Here is a 16,878-nt window from a genome sequence, read left to right on the forward strand (position 1 = left end):
CTTTGCTCGTGAGATTAGAAAAACAGTCCTCTGGGCCGGATTTGAACCAGCGACCTATGGATAACTGTGAATCCTCCACTACAGTCCACCGCTCTACCAACTGAGCTACCAGAGGCTCTGCTTACTTTGTTATTCGTACTGATTGCTTTAGCTCCGTCCCTGTCTTTCGTTTCCACACACAGCTACTCAGCGCGGCCATATAGACGCACAGAAATGCAGCCATCGGCTGCAACTGCAAACATTGCCCAGATTAAGTTTTATAATGCTCGATCGTATCAATTAGGTTAAAAAATGCAAGTAGGAAGTGTCTGAATTATGTCAGAGTACTGCTAAGTGTATTTACGAGTCCCATGCTCCTGTCTGGTTCCATGGTGTAACGGTTAGCACTCTGGACTCTGAATCCAGCGATCCGAGTTCGAATCTCGGTGGAACCTTCGTTTAGTCTAAATTTTCTGTAATAAGCGTTTCTCGCCGAGGAAGTAGCAGTGATAGGCTCAGGGATTTAGTTCCTACGTTTGTGTAAATAACGAGACGTCTATGAAACGGCTGAATATTGGTGCGACTATGTGACCTATATAGCACATTAAACGAGTAATGCCTGTAAGAGCAAGCAATTTTAAGATAATTCGAAGATTTATCATTAACCTACGGAGGCTAAGAATCCCATGATTATCAACTAGCTATTACAAGCTGAGCAAATGAATTTCCTTTAAAATAGGTTTAAAACATAGGGAGGTTCTGACCGAGTGGGCATGCTCTGGAGCCTCTTTGCTCGTGAGATTAGAAAAACAGTCCTCTGGGCCGGATTTGAACCAGCGACCTATGGATAACTGTGAATCCTCCACTACAGTCCACCGCTCTACCAACTGAGCTACCAGAGGCTCTGCTTACTTTGTTATTCGTACTGATTGCTTTAGCTCCGTCCCTGTCTTTCGTTTCCACACACAGCTACTCAGCGCGGCCATATAGACGCACAGAAATGCAGCCATCGGCTGCAACTGCAAACATTGCCCAGATTAAGTTTTATAATGCTCGATCGTATCAATTAGGTTAAAAAATGCAAGTAGGAAGTGTCTGAATTATGTCAGAGTACTGCTAAGTGTATTTACGAGTCCCATGCTCCTGTCTGGTTCCATGGTGTAACGGTTAGCACTCTGGACTCTGAATCCAGCGATCCGAGTTCGAATCTCGGTGGAACCTTCGTTTAGTCTAAATTTTCTGTAATAAGCGTTTCTCGCCGAGGAAGTAGCAGTGATAGGCTCAGGGATTTAGTTCCTACGTTTGTGTAAATAACGAGACGTCTATGAAACGGCTGAATATTGGTGCGACTATGTGACCTATATAGCACATTAAACGAGTAATGCCTGTAAGAGCAAGCAATTTTAAGATAATTCGAAGATTTATCATTAACCTACGGAGGCTAAGAATCCCATGATTATCAACTAGCTATTACAAGCTGAGCAAATGAATTTCCTTTAAAATAGGTTTAAAACATAGGGAGGTTCTGACCGAGTGGGCATGCTCTGGAGCCTCTTTGCTCGTGAGATTAGAAAAACAGTCCTCTGGGCCGGATTTGAACCAGCGACCTATGGATAACTGTGAATCCTCCACTACAGTCCACCGCTCTACCAACTGAGCTACCAGAGGCTCTGCTTACTTTGTTATTCGTACTGATTGCTTTAGCTCCGTCCCTGTCTTTCGTTTCCACACACAGCTACTCAGCGCGGCCATATAGACGCACAGAAATGCAGCCATCGGCTGCAACTGCAAACATTGCCCAGATTAAGTTTTATAATGCTCGATCGTATCAATTAGGTTAAAAAATGCAAGTAGGAAGTGTCTGAATTATGTCAGAGTACTGCTAAGTGTATTTACGAGTCCCATGCTCCTGTCTGGTTCCATGGTGTAACGGTTAGCACTCTGGACTCTGAATCCAGCGATCCGAGTTCGAATCTCGGTGGAACCTTCGTTTAGTCTAAATTTTCTGTAATAAGCGTTTCTCGCCGAGGAAGTAGCAGTGATAGGCTCAGGGATTTAGTTCCTACGTTTGTGTAAATAACGAGACGTCTATGAAACGGCTGAATATTGGTGCGACTATGTGACCTATATAGCACATTAAACGAGTAATGCCTGTAAGAGCAAGCAATTTTAAGATAATTCGAAGATTTATCATTAACCTACGGAGGCTAAGAATCCCATGATTATCAACTAGCTATTACAAGCTGAGCAAATGAATTTCCTTTAAAATAGGTTTAAAACATAGGGAGGTTCTGACCGAGTGGGCATGCTCTGGAGCCTCTTTGCTCGTGAGATTAGAAAAACAGTCCTCTGGGCCGGATTTGAACCAGCGACCTATGGATAACTGTGAATCCTCCACTACAGTCCACCGCTCTACCAACTGAGCTACCAGAGGCTCTGCTTACTTTGTTATTCGTACTGATTGCTTTAGCTCCGTCCCTGTCTTTCGTTTCCACACACAGCTACTCAGCGCGGCCATATAGACGCACAGAAATGCAGCCATCGGCTGCAACTGCAAACATTGCCCAGATTAAGTTTTATAATGCTCGATCGTATCAATTAGGTTAAAAAATGCAAGTAGGAAGTGTCTGAATTATGTCAGAGTACTGCTAAGTGTATTTACGAGTCCCATGCTCCTGTCTGGTTCCATGGTGTAACGGTTAGCACTCTGGACTCTGAATCCAGCGATCCGAGTTCGAATCTCGGTGGAACCTTCGTTTAGTCTAAATTTTCTGTAATAAGCGTTTCTCGCCGAGGAAGTAGCAGTGATAGGCTCAGGGATTTAGTTCCTACGTTTGTGTAAATAACGAGACGTCTATGAAACGGCTGAATATTGGTGCGACTATGTGACCTATATAGCACATTAAACGAGTAATGCCTGTAAGAGCAAGCAATTTTAAGATAATTCGAAGATTTATCATTAACCTACGGAGGCTAAGAATCCCATGATTATCAACTAGCTATTACAAGCTGAGCAAATGAATTTCCTTTAAAATAGGTTTAAAACATAGGGAGGTTCTGACCGAGTGGGCATGCTCTGGAGCCTCTTTGCTCGTGAGATTAGAAAAACAGTCCTCTGGGCCGGATTTGAACCAGCGACCTATGGATAACTGTGAATCCTCCACTACAGTCCACCGCTCTACCAACTGAGCTACCAGAGGCTCTGCTTACTTTGTTATTCGTACTGATTGCTTTAGCTCCGTCCCTGTCTTTCGTTTCCACACACAGCTACTCAGCGCGGCCATATAGACGCACAGAAATGCAGCCATCGGCTGCAACTGCAAACATTGCCCAGATTAAGTTTTATAATGCTTGATCGTATCAATTAGGTTAAAAAATGCAAGTAGGAAGTGTCTGAATTATGTCAGAGTACTGCTAAGTGTATTTACGAGTCCCATGCTCCTGTCTGGTTCCATGGTGTAACGGTTAGCACTCTGGACTCTGAATCCAGCGATCCGAGTTCGAATCTCGGTGGAACCTTCGTTTAGTCTAAATTTTCTGTAATAAGCGTTTCTCGCCGAGGAAGTAGCAGTGATAGGCTCAGGGATTTAGTTCCTACGTTTGTGTAAATAACGAGACGTCTATGAAACGGCTGAATATTGGTGCGACTATGTGACCTATATAGCACATTAAACGAGTAATGCCTGTAAGAGCAAGCAATTTTAAGATAATTCGAAGAATTATCATTAACCTACGGAGGCTAAGAATCCCATGATTATCAACTAGCTATTACAAGCTGAGCAAATGAATTTCCTTTAAAATAGGTTTAAAACATAGGGAGGTTCTGACCGAGTGGGCATGCTCTGGAGCCTCTTTGCTCGTGAGATTAGAAAAACAGTCCTCTGGGCCGGATTTGAACCAGCGACCTATGGATAACTGTGAATCCTCCACTACAGTCCACCGCTCTACCAACTGAGCTACCAGAGGCTCTGCTTACTTTGTTATTCGTACTGATTGCTTTAGCTCCGTCCCTGTCTTTCGTTTCCACACACAGCTACTCAGCGCGGCCATATAGACGCACAGAAATGCAGCCATCGGCTGCAACTGCAAACATTGCCCAGATTAAGTTTTATAATGCTCGATCGTATCAATTAGGTTAAAAAATGCAAGTAGGAAGTGTCTGAATTATGTCAGAGTACTGCTAAGTGTATTTACGAGTCCCATGCTCCTGTCTGGTTCCATGGTGTAACGGTTAGCACTCTGGACTCTGAATCCAGCGATCCGAGTTCGAATCTCGGTGGAACCTTCGTTTAGTCTAAATTTTCTGTAATAAGCGTTTCTCGCCGAGGAAGTAGCAGTGATAGGCTCAGGGATTTAGTTCCTACGTTTGTGTAAATAACGAGACGTCTATGAAACGGCTGAATATTGGTGCGACTATGTGACCTATATAGCACATTAAACGAGTAATGCCTGTAAGAGCAAGCAATTTTAAGATAATTCGAAGATTTATCATTAACCTACGGAGGCTAAGAATCCCATGATTATCAACTAGCTATTACAAGCTGAGCAAATGAATTTCCTTTAAAATAGGTTTAAAACATAGGGAGGTTCTGACCGAGTGGGCATGCTCTGGAGCCTCTTTGCTCGTGAGATTAGAAAAACAGTCCTCTGGGCCGGATTTGAACCAGCGACCTATGGATAACTGTGAATCCTCCACTACAGTCCACCGCTCTACCAACTGAGCTACCAGAGGCTCTGCTTACTTTGTTATTCGTACTGATTGCTTTAGCTCCGTCCCTGTCTTTCGTTTCCACACACAGCTACTCAGCGCGGCCATATAGACGCACAGAAATGCAGCCATCGGCTGCAACTGCAAACATTGCCCAGATTAAGTTTTATAATGCTCGATCGTATCAATTAGGTTAAAAAATGCAAGTAGGAAGTGTCTGAATTATGTCAGAGTACTGCTAAGTGTATTTACGAGTCCCATGCTCCTGTCTGGTTCCATGGTGTAACGGTTAGCACTCTGGACTCTGAATCCAGCGATCCGAGTTCGAATCTCGGTGGAACCTTCGTTTAGTCTAAATTTTCTGTAATAAGCGTTTCTCGCCGAGGAAGTAGCAGTGATAGGCTCAGGGATTTAGTTCCTACGTTTGTGTAAATAACGAGACGTCTATGAAACGGCTGAATATTGGTGCGACTATGTGACCTATATAGCACATTAAACGAGTAATGCCTGTAAGAGCAAGCAATTTTAAGATAATTCGAAGATTTATCATTAACCTACGGAGGCTAAGAATCCCATGATTATCAACTAGCTATTACAAGCTGAGCAAATGAATTTCCTTTAAAATAGGTTTAAAACATAGGGAGGTTCTGACCGAGTGGGCATGCTCTGGAGCCTCTTTGCTCGTGAGATTAGAAAAACAGTCCTCTGGGCCGGATTTGAACCAGCGACCTATGGATAACTGTGAATCCTCCACTACAGTCCACCGCTCTACCAACTGAGCTACCAGAGGCTCTGCTTACTTTGTTATTCGTACTGATTGCTTTAGCTCCGTCCCTGTCTTTCGTTTCCACACACAGCTACTCAGCGCGGCCATATAGACGCACAGAAATGCAGCCATCGGCTGCAACTGCAAACATTGCCCAGATTAAGTTTTATAATGCTCGATCGTATCAATTAGGTTAAAAAATGCAAGTAGGAAGTGTCTGAATTATGTCAGAGTACTGCTAAGTGTATTTACGAGTCCCATGCTCCTGTCTGGTTCCATGGTGTAACGGTTAGCACTCTGGACTCTGAATCCAGCGATCCGAGTTCGAATCTCGGTGGAACCTTCGTTTAGTCTAAATTTTCTGTAATAAGCGTTTCTCGCCGAGGAAGTAGCAGTGATAGGCTCAGGGATTTAGTTCCTACGTTTGTGTAAATAACGAGACGTCTATGAAACGGCTGAATATTGGTGCGACTATGTGACCTATATAGCACATTAAACGAGTAATGCCTGTAAGAGCAAGCAATTTTAAGATTTATCATTAACCTACGGAGGCTAAGAATCCCATGATTATCAACTAGCTATTACAAGCTGAGCAAATGAATTTCCTTTAAAATAGGTTTAAAACATAGGGAGGTTCTGACCGAGTGGGCATGCTCTGGAGCCTCTTTGCTCGTGAGATTAGAAAAACAGTCCTCTGGGCCGGATTTGAACCAGCGACCTATGGATAACTGTGAATCCTCCACTACAGTCCACCGCTCTACCAACTGAGCTACCAGAGGCTCTGCTTACTTTGTTATTCGTACTGATTGCTTTAGCTCCGTCCCTGTCTTTCGTTTCCACACACAGCTACTCAGCGCGGCCATATAGACGCACAGAAATGCAGCCATCGGCTGCAACTGCAAACATTGCCCAGATTAAGTTTTATAATGCTCGATCGTATCAATTAGGTTAAAAAATGCAAGTAGGAAGTGTCTGAATTATGTCAGAGTACTGCTAAGTGTATTTACGAGTCCCATGCTCCTGTCTGGTTCCATGGTGTAACGGTTAGCACTCTGGACTCTGAATCCAGCGATCCGAGTTCGAATCTCGGTGGAACCTTCGTTTAGTCTAAATTTTCTGTAATAAGCGTTTCTCGCCGAGGAAGTAGCAGTGATAGGCTCAGGGATTTAGTTCCTACGTTTGTGTAAATAACGAGACGTCTATGAAACGGCTGAATATTGGTGCGACTATGTGACCTATATAGCACATTAAACGAGTAATGCCTGTAAGAGCAAGCAATTTTAAGATAATTCGAAGATTTATCATTAACCTACGGAGGCTAAGAATCCCATGATTATCAACTAGCTATTACAAGCTGAGCAAATGAATTTCCTTTAAAATAGGTTTAAAACATAGGGAGGTTCTGACCGAGTGGGCATGCTCTGGAGCCTCTTTGCTCGTGAGATTAGAAAAACAGTCCTCTGGGCCGGATTTGAACCAGCGACCTATGGATAACTGTGAATCCTCCACTACAGTCCACCGCTCTACCAACTGAGCTACCAGAGGCTCTGCTTACTTTGTTATTCGTACTGATTGCTTTAGCTCCGTCCCTGTCTTTCGTTTCCACACACAGCTACTCAGCGCGGCCATATAGACGCACAGAAATGCAGCCATCGGCTGCAACTGCAAACATTGCCCAGATTAAGTTTTATAATGCTCGATCGTATCAATTAGGTTAAAAAATGCAAGTAGGAAGTGTCTGAATTATGTCAGAGTACTGCTAAGTGTATTTACGAGTCCCATGCTCCTGTCTGGTTCCATGGTGTAACGGTTAGCACTCTGGACTCTGAATCCAGCGATCCGAGTTCGAATCTCGGTGGAACCTTCGTTTAGTCTAAATTTTCTGTAATAAGCGTTTCTCGCCGAGGAAGTAGCAGTGATAGGCTCAGGGATTTAGTTCCTACGTTTGTGTAAATAACGAGACGTCTATGAAACGGCTGAATATTGGTGCGACTATGTGACCTATATAGCACATTAAACGAGTAATGCCTGTAAGAGCAAGCAATTTTAAGATAATTCGAAGATTTATCATTAACCTACGGAGGCTAAGAATCCCATGATTATCAACTAGCTATTACAAGCTGAGCAAATGAATTTCCTTTAAAATAGGTTTAAAACATAGGGAGGTTCTGACCGAGTGGGCATGCTCTGGAGCCTCTTTGCTCGTGAGATTAGAAAAACAGTCCTCTGGGCCGGATTTGAACCAGCGACCTATGGATAACTGTGAATCCTCCACTACAGTCCACCGCTCTACCAACTGAGCTACCAGAGGCTCTGCTTACTTTGTTATTCGTACTGATTGCTTTAGCTCCGTCCCTGTCTTTCGTTTCCACACACAGCTACTCAGCGCGGCCATATAGACGCACAGAAATGCAGCCATCGGCTGCAACTGCAAACATTGCCCAGATTAAGTTTTATAATGCTCGATCGTATCAATTAGGTTAAAAAATGCAAGTAGGAAGTGTCTGAATTATGTCAGAGTACTGCTAAGTGTATTTACGAGTCCCATGCTCCTGTCTGGTTCCATGGTGTAACGGTTAGCACTCTGGACTCTGAATCCAGCGATCCGAGTTCGAATCTCGGTGGAACCTTCGTTTAGTCTAAATTTTCTGTAATAAGCGTTTCTCGCCGAGGAAGTAGCAGTGATAGGCTCAGGGATTTAGTTCCTACGTTTGTGTAAATAACGAGACGTCTATGAAACGGCTGAATATTGGTGCGACTATGTGACCTATATAGCACATTAAACGAGTAATGCCTGTAAGAGCAAGCAATTTTAAGATAATTCGAAGATTTATCATTAACCTACGGAGGCTAAGAATCCCATGATTATCAACTAGCTATTACAAGCTGAGCAAATGAATTTCCTTTAAAATAGGTTTAAAACATAGGGAGGTTCTGACCGAGTGGGCATGCTCTGGAGCCTCTTTGCTCGTGAGATTAGAAAAACAGTCCTCTGGGCCGGATTTGAACCAGCGACCTATGGATAACTGTGAATCCTCCACTACAGTCCACCGCTCTACCAACTGAGCTACCAGAGGCTCTGCTTACTTTGTTATTCGTACTGATTGCTTTAGCTCCGTCCCTGTCTTTCGTTTCCACACACAGCTACTCAGCGCGGCCATATAGACGCACAGAAATGCAGCCATCGGCTGCAACTGCAAACATTGCCCAGATTAAGTTTTATAATGCTCGATCGTATCAATTAGGTTAAAAAATGCAAGTAGGAAGTGTCTGAATTATGTCAGAGTACTGCTAAGTGTATTTACGAGTCCCATGCTCCTGTCTGGTTCCATGGTGTAACGGTTAGCACTCTGGACTCTGAATCCAGCGATCCGAGTTCGAATCTCGGTGGAACCTTCGTTTAGTCTAAATTTTCTGTAATAAGCGTTTCTCGCCGAGGAAGTAGCAGTGATAGGCTCAGGGATTTAGTTCCTACGTTTGTGTAAATAACGAGACGTCTATGAAACGGCTGAATATTGGTGCGACTATGTGACCTATATAGCACATTAAACGAGTAATGCCTGTAAGAGCAAGCAATTTTAAGATAATTCGAAGATTTATCATTAACCTACGGAGGCTAAGAATCCCATGATTATCAACTAGCTATTACAAGCTGAGCAAATGAATTTCCTTTAAAATAGGTTTAAAACATAGGGAGGTTCTGACCGAGTGGGCATGCTCTGGAGCCTCTTTGCTCGTGAGATTAGAAAAACAGTCCTCTGGGCCGGATTTGAACCAGCGACCTATGGATAACTGTGAATCCTCCACTACAGTCCACCGCTCTACCAACTGAGCTACCAGAGGCTCTGCTTACTTTGTTATTCGTACTGATTGCTTTAGCTCCGTCCCTGTCTTTCGTTTCCACACACAGCTACTCAGCGCGGCCATATAGACGCACAGAAATGCAGCCATCGGCTGCAACTGCAAACATTGCCCAGATTAAGTTTTATAATGCTCGATCGTATCAATTAGGTTAAAAAATGCAAGTAGGAAGTGTCTGAATTATGTCAGAGTACTGCTAAGTGTATTTACGAGTCCCATGCTCCTGTCTGGTTCCATGGTGTAACGGTTAGCACTCTGGACTCTGAATCCAGCGATCCGAGTTCGAATCTCGGTGGAACCTTCGTTTAGTCTAAATTTTCTGTAATAAGCGTTTCTCGCCGAGGAAGTAGCAGTGATAGGCTCAGGGATTTAGTTCCTACGTTTGTGTAAATAACGAGACGTCTATGAAACGGCTGAATATTGGTGCGACTATGTGACCTATATAGCACATTAAACGAGTAATGCCTGTAAGAGCAAGCAATTTTAAGATAATTCGAAGATTTATCATTAACCTACGGAGGCTAAGAATCCCATGATTATCAACTAGCTATTACAAGCTGAGCAAATGAATTTCCTTTAAAATAGGTTTAAAACATAGGGAGGTTCTGACCGAGTGGGCATGCTCTGGAGCCTCTTTGCTCGTGAGATTAGAAAAACAGTCCTCTGGGCCGGATTTGAACCAGCGACCTATGGATAACTGTGAATCCTCCACTACAGTCCACCGCTCTACCAACTGAGCTACCAGAGGCTCTGCTTACTTTGTTATTCGTACTGATTGCTTTAGCTCCGTCCCTGTCTTTCGTTTCCACACACAGCTACTCAGCGCGGCCATATAGACGCACAGAAATGCAGCCATCGGCTGCAACTGCAAACATTGCCCAGATTAAGTTTTATAATGCTCGATCGTATCAATTAGGTTAAAAAATGCAAGTAGGAAGTGTCTGAATTATGTCAGAGTACTGCTAAGTGTATTTACGAGTCCCATGCTCCTGTCTGGTTCCATGGTGTAACGGTTAGCACTCTGGACTCTGAATCCAGCGATCCGAGTTCGAATCTCGGTGGAACCTTCGTTTAGTCTAAATTTTCTGTAATAAGCGTTTCTCGCCGAGGAAGTAGCAGTGATAGGCTCAGGGATTTAGTTCCTACGTTTGTGTAAATAACGAGACGTCTATGAAACGGCTGAATATTGGTGCGACTATGTGACCTATATAGCACATTAAACGAGTAATGCCTGTAAGAGCAAGCAATTTTAAGATAATTCGAAGATTTATCATTAACCTACGGAGGCTAAGAATCCCATGATTATCAACTAGCTATTACAAGCTGAGCAAATGAATTTCCTTTAAAATAGGTTTAAAACATAGGGAGGTTCTGACCGAGTGGGCATGCTCTGGAGCCTCTTTGCTCGTGAGATTAGAAAAACAGTCCTCTGGGCCGGATTTGAACCAGCGACCTATGGATAACTGTGAATCCTCCACTACAGTCCACCGCTCTACCAACTGAGCTACCAGAGGCTCTGCTTACTTTGTTATTCGTACTGATTGCTTTAGCTCCGTCCCTGTCTTTCGTTTCCACACACAGCTACTCAGCGCGGCCATATAGACGCACAGAAATGCAGCCATCGGCTGCAACTGCAAACATTGCCCAGATTAAGTTTTATAATGCTCGATCGTATCAATTAGGTTAAAAAATGCAAGTAGGAAGTGTCTGAATTATGTCAGAGTACTGCTAAGTGTATTTACGAGTCCCATGCTCCTGTCTGGTTCCATGGTGTAACGGTTAGCACTCTGGACTCTGAATCCAGCGATCCGAGTTCGAATCTCGGTGGAACCTTCGTTTAGTCTAAATTTTCTGTAATAAGCGTTTCTCGCCGAGGAAGTAGCAGTGATAGGCTCAGGGATTTAGTTCCTACGTTTGTGTAAATAACGAGACGTCTATGAAACGGCTGAATATTGGATTTTTTTTTTTCTTTAATGGACTTGTAGTCCGGGGTGATATGTTACAATACAGCATCACCGGTCTATTGCGGTCTAGCTGTGTTGGTGAGCCAGTAAATTTCAACTGTGCAGTGACTGCGTCACTGCAATTCACTTTGGAGGTGTGGCGGTGGGACTTGTAGTCCCGTACCACCCTCTGACGGTGATAGTACTACATGAGTCAGGCAGAATTTATTGCCTAACATGGACAGGTGAAGGTGTGGCGGTGGGACTCGTAGTCCCGTACCGTGTGTGTGCTACCTGCGCAGTGAATATTGGTGCGACTATGTGACCTATATAGCACATTAAACGAGTAATGCCTGTAAGAGCAAGCAATTTTAAGATAATTCGAAGATTTATCATTAACCTACGGAGGCTAAGAATCCCATGATTATCAACTAGCTATTACAAGCTGAGCAAATGAATTTCCTTTAAAATAGGTTTAAAACATAGGGAGGTTCTGACCGAGTGGGCATGCTCTGGAGCCTCTTTGCTCGTGAGATTAGAAAAACAGTCCTCTGGGCCGGATTTGAACCAGCGACCTATGGATAACTGTGAATCCTCCACTACAGTCCACCGCTCTACCAACTGAGCTACCAGAGGCTCTGCTTACTTTGTTATTCGTACTGATTGCTTTAGCTCCGTCCCTGTCTTTCGTTTCCACACACAGCTACTCAGCGCGGCCATATAGACGCACAGAAATGCAGCCATCGGCTGCAACTGCAAACATTGCCCAGATTAAGTTTTATAATGCTCGATCGTATCAATTAGGTTAAAAAATGCAAGTAGGAAGTGTCTGAATTATGTCAGAGTACTGCTAAGTGTATTTACGAGTCCCATGCTCCTGTCTGGTTCCATGGTGTAACGGTTAGCACTCTGGACTCTGAATCCAGCGATCCGAGTTCGAATCTCGGTGGAACCTTCGTTTAGTCTAAATTTTCTGTAATAAGCGTTTCTCGCCGAGGAAGTAGCAGTGATAGGCTCAGGGATTTAGTTCCTACGTTTGTGTAAATAACGAGACGTCTATGAAACGGCTGAATATTGGTGCGACTATGTGACCTATATAGCACATTAAACGAGTAATGCCTGTAAGAGCAAGCAATTTTAAGATAATTCGAAGATTTATCATTAACCTACGGAGGCTAAGAATCCCATGATTATCAACTAGCTATTACAAGCTGAGCAAATGAATTTCCTTTAAAATAGGTTTAAAACATAGGGAGGTTCTGACCGAGTGGGCATGCTCTGGAGCCTCTTTGCTCGTGAGATTAGAAAAACAGTCCTCTGGGCCGGATTTGAACCAGCGACCTATGGATAACTGTGATTCCTCCACTACAGTCCACCGCTCTACCAACTGAGCTACCAGAGGCTCTGCTTACTTTGTTATTCGTACTGATTGCTTTAGCTCCGTCCCTGTCTTTCGTTTCCACACACAGCTACTCAGCGCGGCCATATAGACGCACAGAAATGCAGCCATCGGCTGCAACTGCAAACATTGCCCAGATTAAGTTTTATAATGCTCGATCGTATCAATTAGGTTAAAAAATGCAAGTAGGAAGTGTCTGAATTATGTCAGAGTACTGCTAAGTGTATTTACGAGTCCCATGCTCCTGTCTGGTTCCATGGTGTAACGGTTAGCACTCTGGACTCTGAATCCAGCGATCCGAGTTCGAATCTCGGTGGAACCTTCGTTTAGTCTAAATTTTCTGTAATAAGCGTTTCTCGCCGAGGAAGTAGCAGTGATAGGCTCAGGGATTTAGTTCCTACGTTTGTGTAAATAACGAGACGTCTATGAAACGGCTGAATATTGGTGCGACTATGTGACCTATATAGCACATTAAACGAGTAATGCCTGTAAGAGCAAGCAATTTTAAGATAATTCGAAGATTTATCATTAACCTACGGAGGCTAAGAATCCCATGATTATCAACTAGCTATTACAAGCTGAGCAAATGAATTTCCTTTAAAATAGGTTTAAAACATAGGGAGGTTCTGACCGAGTGGGCATGCTCTGGAGCCTCTTTGCTCGTGAGATTAGAAAAACAGTCCTCTGGGCCGGATTTGAACCAGCGACCTATGGATAACTGTGAATCCTCCACTACAGTCCACCGCTCTACCAACTGAGCTACCAGAGGCTCTGCTTACTTTGTTATTCGTACTGATTGCTTTAGCTCCGTCCCTGTCTTTCGTTTCCACACACAGCTACTCAGCGCGGCCATATAGACGCACAGAAATGCAGCCATCGGCTGCAACTGCAAACATTGCCCAGATTAAGTTTTATAATGCTCGATCGTATCAATTAGGTTAAAAAATGCAAGTAGGAAGTGTCTGAATTATGTCAGAGTACTGCTAAGTGTATTTACGAGTCCCATGCTCCTGTCTGGTTCCATGGTGTAACGGTTAGCACTCTGGACTCTGAATCCAGCGATCCGAGTTCGAATCTCGGTGGAACCTTCGTTTAGTCTAAATTTTCTGTAATAAGCGTTTCTCGCCGAGGAAGTAGCAGTGATAGGCTCAGGGATTTAGTTCCTACGTTTGTGTAAATAACGAGACGTCTATGAAACGGCTGAATATTGGTGCGACTATGTGACCTATATAGCACATTAAACGAGTAATGCCTGTAAGAGCAAGCAATTTTAAGATAATTCGAAGATTTATCATTAACCTACGGAGGCTAAGAATCCCATGATTATCAACTAGCTATTACAAGCTGAGCAAATGAATTTCCTTTAAAATAGGTTTAAAACATAGGGAGGTTCTGACCGAGTGGGCATGCTCTGGAGCCTCTTTGCTCGTGAGATTAGAAAAACAGTCCTCTGGGCCGGATTTGAACCAGCGACCTATGGATAACTGTGAATCCTCCACTACAGTCCACCGCTCTACCAACTGAGCTACCAGAGGCTCTGCTTACTTTGTTATTCGTACTGATTGCTTTAGCTCCGTCCCTGTCTTTCGTTTCCACACACAGCTACTCAGCGCGGCCATATAGACGCACAGAAATGCAGCCATCGGCTGCAACTGCAAACATTGCCCAGATTAAGTTTTATAATGCTCGATCGTATCAATTAGGTTAAAAAATGCAAGTAGGAAGTGTCTGAATTATGTCAGAGTACTGCTAAGTGTATTTACGAGTCCCATGCTCCTGTCTGGTTCCATGGTGTAACGGTTAGCACTCTGGACTCTGAATCCAGCGATCCGAGTTCGAATCTCGGTGGAACCTTCGTTTAGTCTAAATTTTCTGTAATAAGCGTTTCTCGCCGAGGAAGTAGCAGTGATAGGCTCAGGGATTTAGTTCCTACGTTTGTGTAAATAACGAGACGTCTATGAAACGGCTGAATATTGGTGCGACTATGTGACCTATATAGCACATTAAACGAGTAATGCCTGTAAGAGCAAGCAATTTTAAGATAATTCGAAGATTTATCATTAACCTACGGAGGCTAAGAATCCCATGATTATCAACTAGCTATTACAAGCTGAGCAAATGAATTTCCTTTAAAATAGGTTTAAAACATAGGGAGGTTCTGACCGAGTGGGCATGCTCTGGAGCCTCTTTGCTCGTGAGATTAGAAAAACAGTCCTCTGGGCCGGATTTGAACCAGCGACCTATGGATAACTGTGAATCCTCCACTACAGTCCACCGCTCTACCAACTGAGCTACCAGAGGCTCTGCTTACTTTGTTATTCGTACTGATTGCTTTAGCTCCGTCCCTGTCTTTCGTTTCCACACACAGCTACTCAGCGCGGCCATATAGACGCACAGAAATGCAGCCATCGGCTGCAACTGCAAACATTGCCCAGATTAAGTTTTATAATGCTCGATCGTATCAATTAGGTTAAAAAATGCAAGTAGGAAGTGTCTGAATTATGTCAGAGTACTGCTAAGTGTATTTACGAGTCCCATGCTCCTGTCTGGTTCCATGGTGTAACGGTTAGCACTCTGGACTCTGAATCCAGCGATCCGAGTTCGAATCTCGGTGGAACCTTCGTTTAGTCTAAATTTTCTGTAATAAGCGTTTCTCGCCGAGGAAGTAGCAGTGATAGGCTCAGGGATTTAGTTCCTACGTTTGTGTAAATAACGAGACGTCTATGAAACGGCTGAATATTGGTGCGACTATGTGACCTATATAGCACATTAAACGAGTAATGCCTGTAAGAGCAAGCAATTTTAAGATAATTCGAAGATTTATCATTAACCTACGGAGGCTAAGAATCCCATGATTATCAACTAGCTATTACAAGCTGAGCAAATGAATTTCCTTTAAAATAGGTTTAAAACATAGGGAGGTTCTGACCGAGTGGGCATGCTCTGGAGCCTCTTTGCTCGTGAGATTAGAAAAACAGTCCTCTGGGCCGGATTTGAACCAGCGACCTATGGATAACTGTGAATCCTCCACTACAGTCCACCGCTCTACCAACTGAGCTACCAGAGGCTCTGCTTACTTTGTTATTCGTACTGATTGCTTTAGCTCCGTCCCTGTCTTTCGTTTCCACACACAGCTACTCAGCGCGGCCATATAGACGCACAGAAATGCAGCCATCGGCTGCAACTGCAAACATTGCCCAGATTAAGTTTTATAATGCTCGATCGTATCAATTAGGTTAAAAAATGCAAGTAGGAAGTGTCTGAATTATGTCAGAGTACTGCTAAGTGTATTTACGAGTCCCATGCTCCTGTCTGGTTCTATGGTGTAACGGTTAGCACTCTGGACTCTGAATCCAGCGATCCGAGTTCGAATCTCGGTGGAACCTTCGTTTAGTCTAAATTTTCTGTAATAAGCGTTTCTCGCCGAGGAAGTAGCAGTGATAGGCTCAGGGATTTAGTTCCTACGTTTGTGTAAATAACGAGACGTCTATGAAACGGCTGAATATTGGTGCGACTATGTGACCTATATAGCACATTAAACGAGTAATGCCTGTAAGAGCAAGCAATTTTAAGATAATTCGAAGATTTATCATTAACCTACGGAGGCTAAGAATCCCATGATTATCAACTAGCTATTACAAGCTGAGCAAATGAATTTCCTTTAAAATAGGTTTAAAACATAGGGAGGTTCTGACCGAGTGGGCATGCTCTGGAGCCTCTTTGCTCGTGAGATTAGAAAAACAGTCCTCTGGGCCGGATTTGAACCAGCGACCTATGGATAACTGTGAATCCTCCACTACAGTCCACCGCTCTACCAACTGAGCTACCAGAGGCTCTGCTTACTTTGTTATTCGTACTGATTGCTTTAGCTCCGTCCCTGTCTTTCGTTTCCACACACAGCTACTCAGCGCGGCCATATAGACGCACAGAAATGCAGCCATCGGCTGCAACTGCAAACATTGCCCAGATTAAGTTTTATAATGCTCGATCGTATCAATTAGGTTAAAAAATGCAAGTAGGAAGTGTCTGAATTATGTCAGAGTACTGCTAAGTGTATTTACGAGTCCCATGCTCCTGTCTGGTTCCATGGTGTAACGGTTAGCACTCTGGACTCTGAATCCAGCGATCCGAGTTCGAATCTCGGTGGAACCTTCGTTTAGTCTAAATTTTCTGTAATAAGCGTTTCTCGCCGAGGAAGTAGCAGTGATAGGCTCAGGGATTT

At 43.6% G+C, this 16,878-nt stretch overlaps 44 non-coding genes across 44 annotated transcripts; 22 read left to right on the forward strand and 22 right to left on the reverse strand.

The window, feature by feature from the left end:
- Positions 1-26: 26 nt before the first annotated feature.
- Positions 27-115, reverse strand: Trnay-gua (transfer RNA tyrosine (anticodon GUA)). Its single transcript is given in 2 exon segments — positions 27-62; positions 79-115. It is a non-coding gene; the product is annotated as a tRNA-Tyr (tRNA).
- Positions 116-362: 247 nt separating this feature from the next.
- On the forward strand, positions 363-434 carry Trnaq-cug (transfer RNA glutamine (anticodon CUG)). The gene has a single exon. It is a non-coding gene; the product is annotated as a tRNA-Gln (tRNA).
- Positions 435-792: 358 nt separating this feature from the next.
- Trnay-gua (transfer RNA tyrosine (anticodon GUA)) lies at positions 793-881 on the reverse strand. The gene is given in 2 exon segments: positions 793-828; positions 845-881. It is a non-coding gene; the product is annotated as a tRNA-Tyr (tRNA).
- Positions 882-1,128: 247 nt separating this feature from the next.
- Trnaq-cug (transfer RNA glutamine (anticodon CUG)) lies at positions 1,129-1,200 on the forward strand. The gene has a single exon. It is a non-coding gene; the product is annotated as a tRNA-Gln (tRNA).
- Positions 1,201-1,558: 358 nt separating this feature from the next.
- On the reverse strand, positions 1,559-1,647 carry Trnay-gua (transfer RNA tyrosine (anticodon GUA)). The gene is given in 2 exon segments: positions 1,559-1,594; positions 1,611-1,647. It is a non-coding gene; the product is annotated as a tRNA-Tyr (tRNA).
- A 247-nt stretch (positions 1,648-1,894) lies between these two features.
- Trnaq-cug (transfer RNA glutamine (anticodon CUG)) lies at positions 1,895-1,966 on the forward strand. The gene has a single exon. It is a non-coding gene; the product is annotated as a tRNA-Gln (tRNA).
- Positions 1,967-2,324: 358 nt separating this feature from the next.
- On the reverse strand, positions 2,325-2,413 carry Trnay-gua (transfer RNA tyrosine (anticodon GUA)). Its single transcript is given in 2 exon segments — positions 2,325-2,360; positions 2,377-2,413. It is a non-coding gene; the product is annotated as a tRNA-Tyr (tRNA).
- Positions 2,414-2,660: 247 nt separating this feature from the next.
- Trnaq-cug (transfer RNA glutamine (anticodon CUG)) lies at positions 2,661-2,732 on the forward strand. Its single transcript has one exon. It is a non-coding gene; the product is annotated as a tRNA-Gln (tRNA).
- Positions 2,733-3,090: 358 nt separating this feature from the next.
- On the reverse strand, positions 3,091-3,179 carry Trnay-gua (transfer RNA tyrosine (anticodon GUA)). Its single transcript is given in 2 exon segments — positions 3,091-3,126; positions 3,143-3,179. It is a non-coding gene; the product is annotated as a tRNA-Tyr (tRNA).
- A 247-nt stretch (positions 3,180-3,426) lies between these two features.
- On the forward strand, positions 3,427-3,498 carry Trnaq-cug (transfer RNA glutamine (anticodon CUG)). The gene has a single exon. It is a non-coding gene; the product is annotated as a tRNA-Gln (tRNA).
- Positions 3,499-3,856: 358 nt separating this feature from the next.
- On the reverse strand, positions 3,857-3,945 carry Trnay-gua (transfer RNA tyrosine (anticodon GUA)). Its single transcript is given in 2 exon segments — positions 3,857-3,892; positions 3,909-3,945. It is a non-coding gene; the product is annotated as a tRNA-Tyr (tRNA).
- A 247-nt stretch (positions 3,946-4,192) lies between these two features.
- Positions 4,193-4,264, forward strand: Trnaq-cug (transfer RNA glutamine (anticodon CUG)). The gene has a single exon. It is a non-coding gene; the product is annotated as a tRNA-Gln (tRNA).
- Positions 4,265-4,622: 358 nt separating this feature from the next.
- Positions 4,623-4,711, reverse strand: Trnay-gua (transfer RNA tyrosine (anticodon GUA)). Its single transcript is given in 2 exon segments — positions 4,623-4,658; positions 4,675-4,711. It is a non-coding gene; the product is annotated as a tRNA-Tyr (tRNA).
- A 247-nt stretch (positions 4,712-4,958) lies between these two features.
- Positions 4,959-5,030, forward strand: Trnaq-cug (transfer RNA glutamine (anticodon CUG)). The gene has a single exon. It is a non-coding gene; the product is annotated as a tRNA-Gln (tRNA).
- Positions 5,031-5,388: 358 nt separating this feature from the next.
- Trnay-gua (transfer RNA tyrosine (anticodon GUA)) lies at positions 5,389-5,477 on the reverse strand. Its single transcript is given in 2 exon segments — positions 5,389-5,424; positions 5,441-5,477. It is a non-coding gene; the product is annotated as a tRNA-Tyr (tRNA).
- A 247-nt stretch (positions 5,478-5,724) lies between these two features.
- Trnaq-cug (transfer RNA glutamine (anticodon CUG)) lies at positions 5,725-5,796 on the forward strand. The gene has a single exon. It is a non-coding gene; the product is annotated as a tRNA-Gln (tRNA).
- Positions 5,797-6,143: 347 nt separating this feature from the next.
- Positions 6,144-6,232, reverse strand: Trnay-gua (transfer RNA tyrosine (anticodon GUA)). The gene is given in 2 exon segments: positions 6,144-6,179; positions 6,196-6,232. It is a non-coding gene; the product is annotated as a tRNA-Tyr (tRNA).
- A 247-nt stretch (positions 6,233-6,479) lies between these two features.
- Trnaq-cug (transfer RNA glutamine (anticodon CUG)) lies at positions 6,480-6,551 on the forward strand. Its single transcript has one exon. It is a non-coding gene; the product is annotated as a tRNA-Gln (tRNA).
- Positions 6,552-6,909: 358 nt separating this feature from the next.
- Positions 6,910-6,998, reverse strand: Trnay-gua (transfer RNA tyrosine (anticodon GUA)). Its single transcript is given in 2 exon segments — positions 6,910-6,945; positions 6,962-6,998. It is a non-coding gene; the product is annotated as a tRNA-Tyr (tRNA).
- A 247-nt stretch (positions 6,999-7,245) lies between these two features.
- Trnaq-cug (transfer RNA glutamine (anticodon CUG)) lies at positions 7,246-7,317 on the forward strand. Its single transcript has one exon. It is a non-coding gene; the product is annotated as a tRNA-Gln (tRNA).
- A 358-nt stretch (positions 7,318-7,675) lies between these two features.
- Positions 7,676-7,764, reverse strand: Trnay-gua (transfer RNA tyrosine (anticodon GUA)). The gene is given in 2 exon segments: positions 7,676-7,711; positions 7,728-7,764. It is a non-coding gene; the product is annotated as a tRNA-Tyr (tRNA).
- Positions 7,765-8,011: 247 nt separating this feature from the next.
- Trnaq-cug (transfer RNA glutamine (anticodon CUG)) lies at positions 8,012-8,083 on the forward strand. The gene has a single exon. It is a non-coding gene; the product is annotated as a tRNA-Gln (tRNA).
- Positions 8,084-8,441: 358 nt separating this feature from the next.
- Trnay-gua (transfer RNA tyrosine (anticodon GUA)) lies at positions 8,442-8,530 on the reverse strand. Its single transcript is given in 2 exon segments — positions 8,442-8,477; positions 8,494-8,530. It is a non-coding gene; the product is annotated as a tRNA-Tyr (tRNA).
- Positions 8,531-8,777: 247 nt separating this feature from the next.
- Trnaq-cug (transfer RNA glutamine (anticodon CUG)) lies at positions 8,778-8,849 on the forward strand. Its single transcript has one exon. It is a non-coding gene; the product is annotated as a tRNA-Gln (tRNA).
- A 358-nt stretch (positions 8,850-9,207) lies between these two features.
- Positions 9,208-9,296, reverse strand: Trnay-gua (transfer RNA tyrosine (anticodon GUA)). Its single transcript is given in 2 exon segments — positions 9,208-9,243; positions 9,260-9,296. It is a non-coding gene; the product is annotated as a tRNA-Tyr (tRNA).
- A 247-nt stretch (positions 9,297-9,543) lies between these two features.
- On the forward strand, positions 9,544-9,615 carry Trnaq-cug (transfer RNA glutamine (anticodon CUG)). The gene has a single exon. It is a non-coding gene; the product is annotated as a tRNA-Gln (tRNA).
- Positions 9,616-9,973: 358 nt separating this feature from the next.
- Trnay-gua (transfer RNA tyrosine (anticodon GUA)) lies at positions 9,974-10,062 on the reverse strand. The gene is given in 2 exon segments: positions 9,974-10,009; positions 10,026-10,062. It is a non-coding gene; the product is annotated as a tRNA-Tyr (tRNA).
- Positions 10,063-10,309: 247 nt separating this feature from the next.
- Trnaq-cug (transfer RNA glutamine (anticodon CUG)) lies at positions 10,310-10,381 on the forward strand. The gene has a single exon. It is a non-coding gene; the product is annotated as a tRNA-Gln (tRNA).
- A 358-nt stretch (positions 10,382-10,739) lies between these two features.
- Trnay-gua (transfer RNA tyrosine (anticodon GUA)) lies at positions 10,740-10,828 on the reverse strand. Its single transcript is given in 2 exon segments — positions 10,740-10,775; positions 10,792-10,828. It is a non-coding gene; the product is annotated as a tRNA-Tyr (tRNA).
- A 247-nt stretch (positions 10,829-11,075) lies between these two features.
- Positions 11,076-11,147, forward strand: Trnaq-cug (transfer RNA glutamine (anticodon CUG)). Its single transcript has one exon. It is a non-coding gene; the product is annotated as a tRNA-Gln (tRNA).
- A 657-nt stretch (positions 11,148-11,804) lies between these two features.
- Trnay-gua (transfer RNA tyrosine (anticodon GUA)) lies at positions 11,805-11,893 on the reverse strand. Its single transcript is given in 2 exon segments — positions 11,805-11,840; positions 11,857-11,893. It is a non-coding gene; the product is annotated as a tRNA-Tyr (tRNA).
- A 247-nt stretch (positions 11,894-12,140) lies between these two features.
- Positions 12,141-12,212, forward strand: Trnaq-cug (transfer RNA glutamine (anticodon CUG)). Its single transcript has one exon. It is a non-coding gene; the product is annotated as a tRNA-Gln (tRNA).
- Positions 12,213-12,570: 358 nt separating this feature from the next.
- On the reverse strand, positions 12,571-12,659 carry Trnay-gua (transfer RNA tyrosine (anticodon GUA)). The gene is given in 2 exon segments: positions 12,571-12,606; positions 12,623-12,659. It is a non-coding gene; the product is annotated as a tRNA-Tyr (tRNA).
- Positions 12,660-12,906: 247 nt separating this feature from the next.
- Positions 12,907-12,978, forward strand: Trnaq-cug (transfer RNA glutamine (anticodon CUG)). The gene has a single exon. It is a non-coding gene; the product is annotated as a tRNA-Gln (tRNA).
- A 358-nt stretch (positions 12,979-13,336) lies between these two features.
- Trnay-gua (transfer RNA tyrosine (anticodon GUA)) lies at positions 13,337-13,425 on the reverse strand. The gene is given in 2 exon segments: positions 13,337-13,372; positions 13,389-13,425. It is a non-coding gene; the product is annotated as a tRNA-Tyr (tRNA).
- Positions 13,426-13,672: 247 nt separating this feature from the next.
- Positions 13,673-13,744, forward strand: Trnaq-cug (transfer RNA glutamine (anticodon CUG)). Its single transcript has one exon. It is a non-coding gene; the product is annotated as a tRNA-Gln (tRNA).
- Positions 13,745-14,102: 358 nt separating this feature from the next.
- Trnay-gua (transfer RNA tyrosine (anticodon GUA)) lies at positions 14,103-14,191 on the reverse strand. Its single transcript is given in 2 exon segments — positions 14,103-14,138; positions 14,155-14,191. It is a non-coding gene; the product is annotated as a tRNA-Tyr (tRNA).
- A 247-nt stretch (positions 14,192-14,438) lies between these two features.
- On the forward strand, positions 14,439-14,510 carry Trnaq-cug (transfer RNA glutamine (anticodon CUG)). The gene has a single exon. It is a non-coding gene; the product is annotated as a tRNA-Gln (tRNA).
- Positions 14,511-14,868: 358 nt separating this feature from the next.
- On the reverse strand, positions 14,869-14,957 carry Trnay-gua (transfer RNA tyrosine (anticodon GUA)). Its single transcript is given in 2 exon segments — positions 14,869-14,904; positions 14,921-14,957. It is a non-coding gene; the product is annotated as a tRNA-Tyr (tRNA).
- A 247-nt stretch (positions 14,958-15,204) lies between these two features.
- Trnaq-cug (transfer RNA glutamine (anticodon CUG)) lies at positions 15,205-15,276 on the forward strand. Its single transcript has one exon. It is a non-coding gene; the product is annotated as a tRNA-Gln (tRNA).
- Positions 15,277-15,634: 358 nt separating this feature from the next.
- Positions 15,635-15,723, reverse strand: Trnay-gua (transfer RNA tyrosine (anticodon GUA)). Its single transcript is given in 2 exon segments — positions 15,635-15,670; positions 15,687-15,723. It is a non-coding gene; the product is annotated as a tRNA-Tyr (tRNA).
- Positions 15,724-15,970: 247 nt separating this feature from the next.
- Positions 15,971-16,042, forward strand: Trnaq-cug (transfer RNA glutamine (anticodon CUG)). The gene has a single exon. It is a non-coding gene; the product is annotated as a tRNA-Gln (tRNA).
- Positions 16,043-16,400: 358 nt separating this feature from the next.
- Trnay-gua (transfer RNA tyrosine (anticodon GUA)) lies at positions 16,401-16,489 on the reverse strand. The gene is given in 2 exon segments: positions 16,401-16,436; positions 16,453-16,489. It is a non-coding gene; the product is annotated as a tRNA-Tyr (tRNA).
- Positions 16,490-16,736: 247 nt separating this feature from the next.
- On the forward strand, positions 16,737-16,808 carry Trnaq-cug (transfer RNA glutamine (anticodon CUG)). Its single transcript has one exon. It is a non-coding gene; the product is annotated as a tRNA-Gln (tRNA).
- The last annotated feature ends 70 nt before the right edge of the window (positions 16,809-16,878 follow it).

The sequence above is a fragment of the Schistocerca cancellata genome, unplaced genomic scaffold, assembly GCF_023864275.1.
Source record: "Schistocerca cancellata isolate TAMUIC-IGC-003103 unplaced genomic scaffold, iqSchCanc2.1 HiC_scaffold_629, whole genome shotgun sequence".
NCBI lineage: Eukaryota > Metazoa > Arthropoda > Insecta > Orthoptera > Acrididae > Schistocerca > Schistocerca cancellata.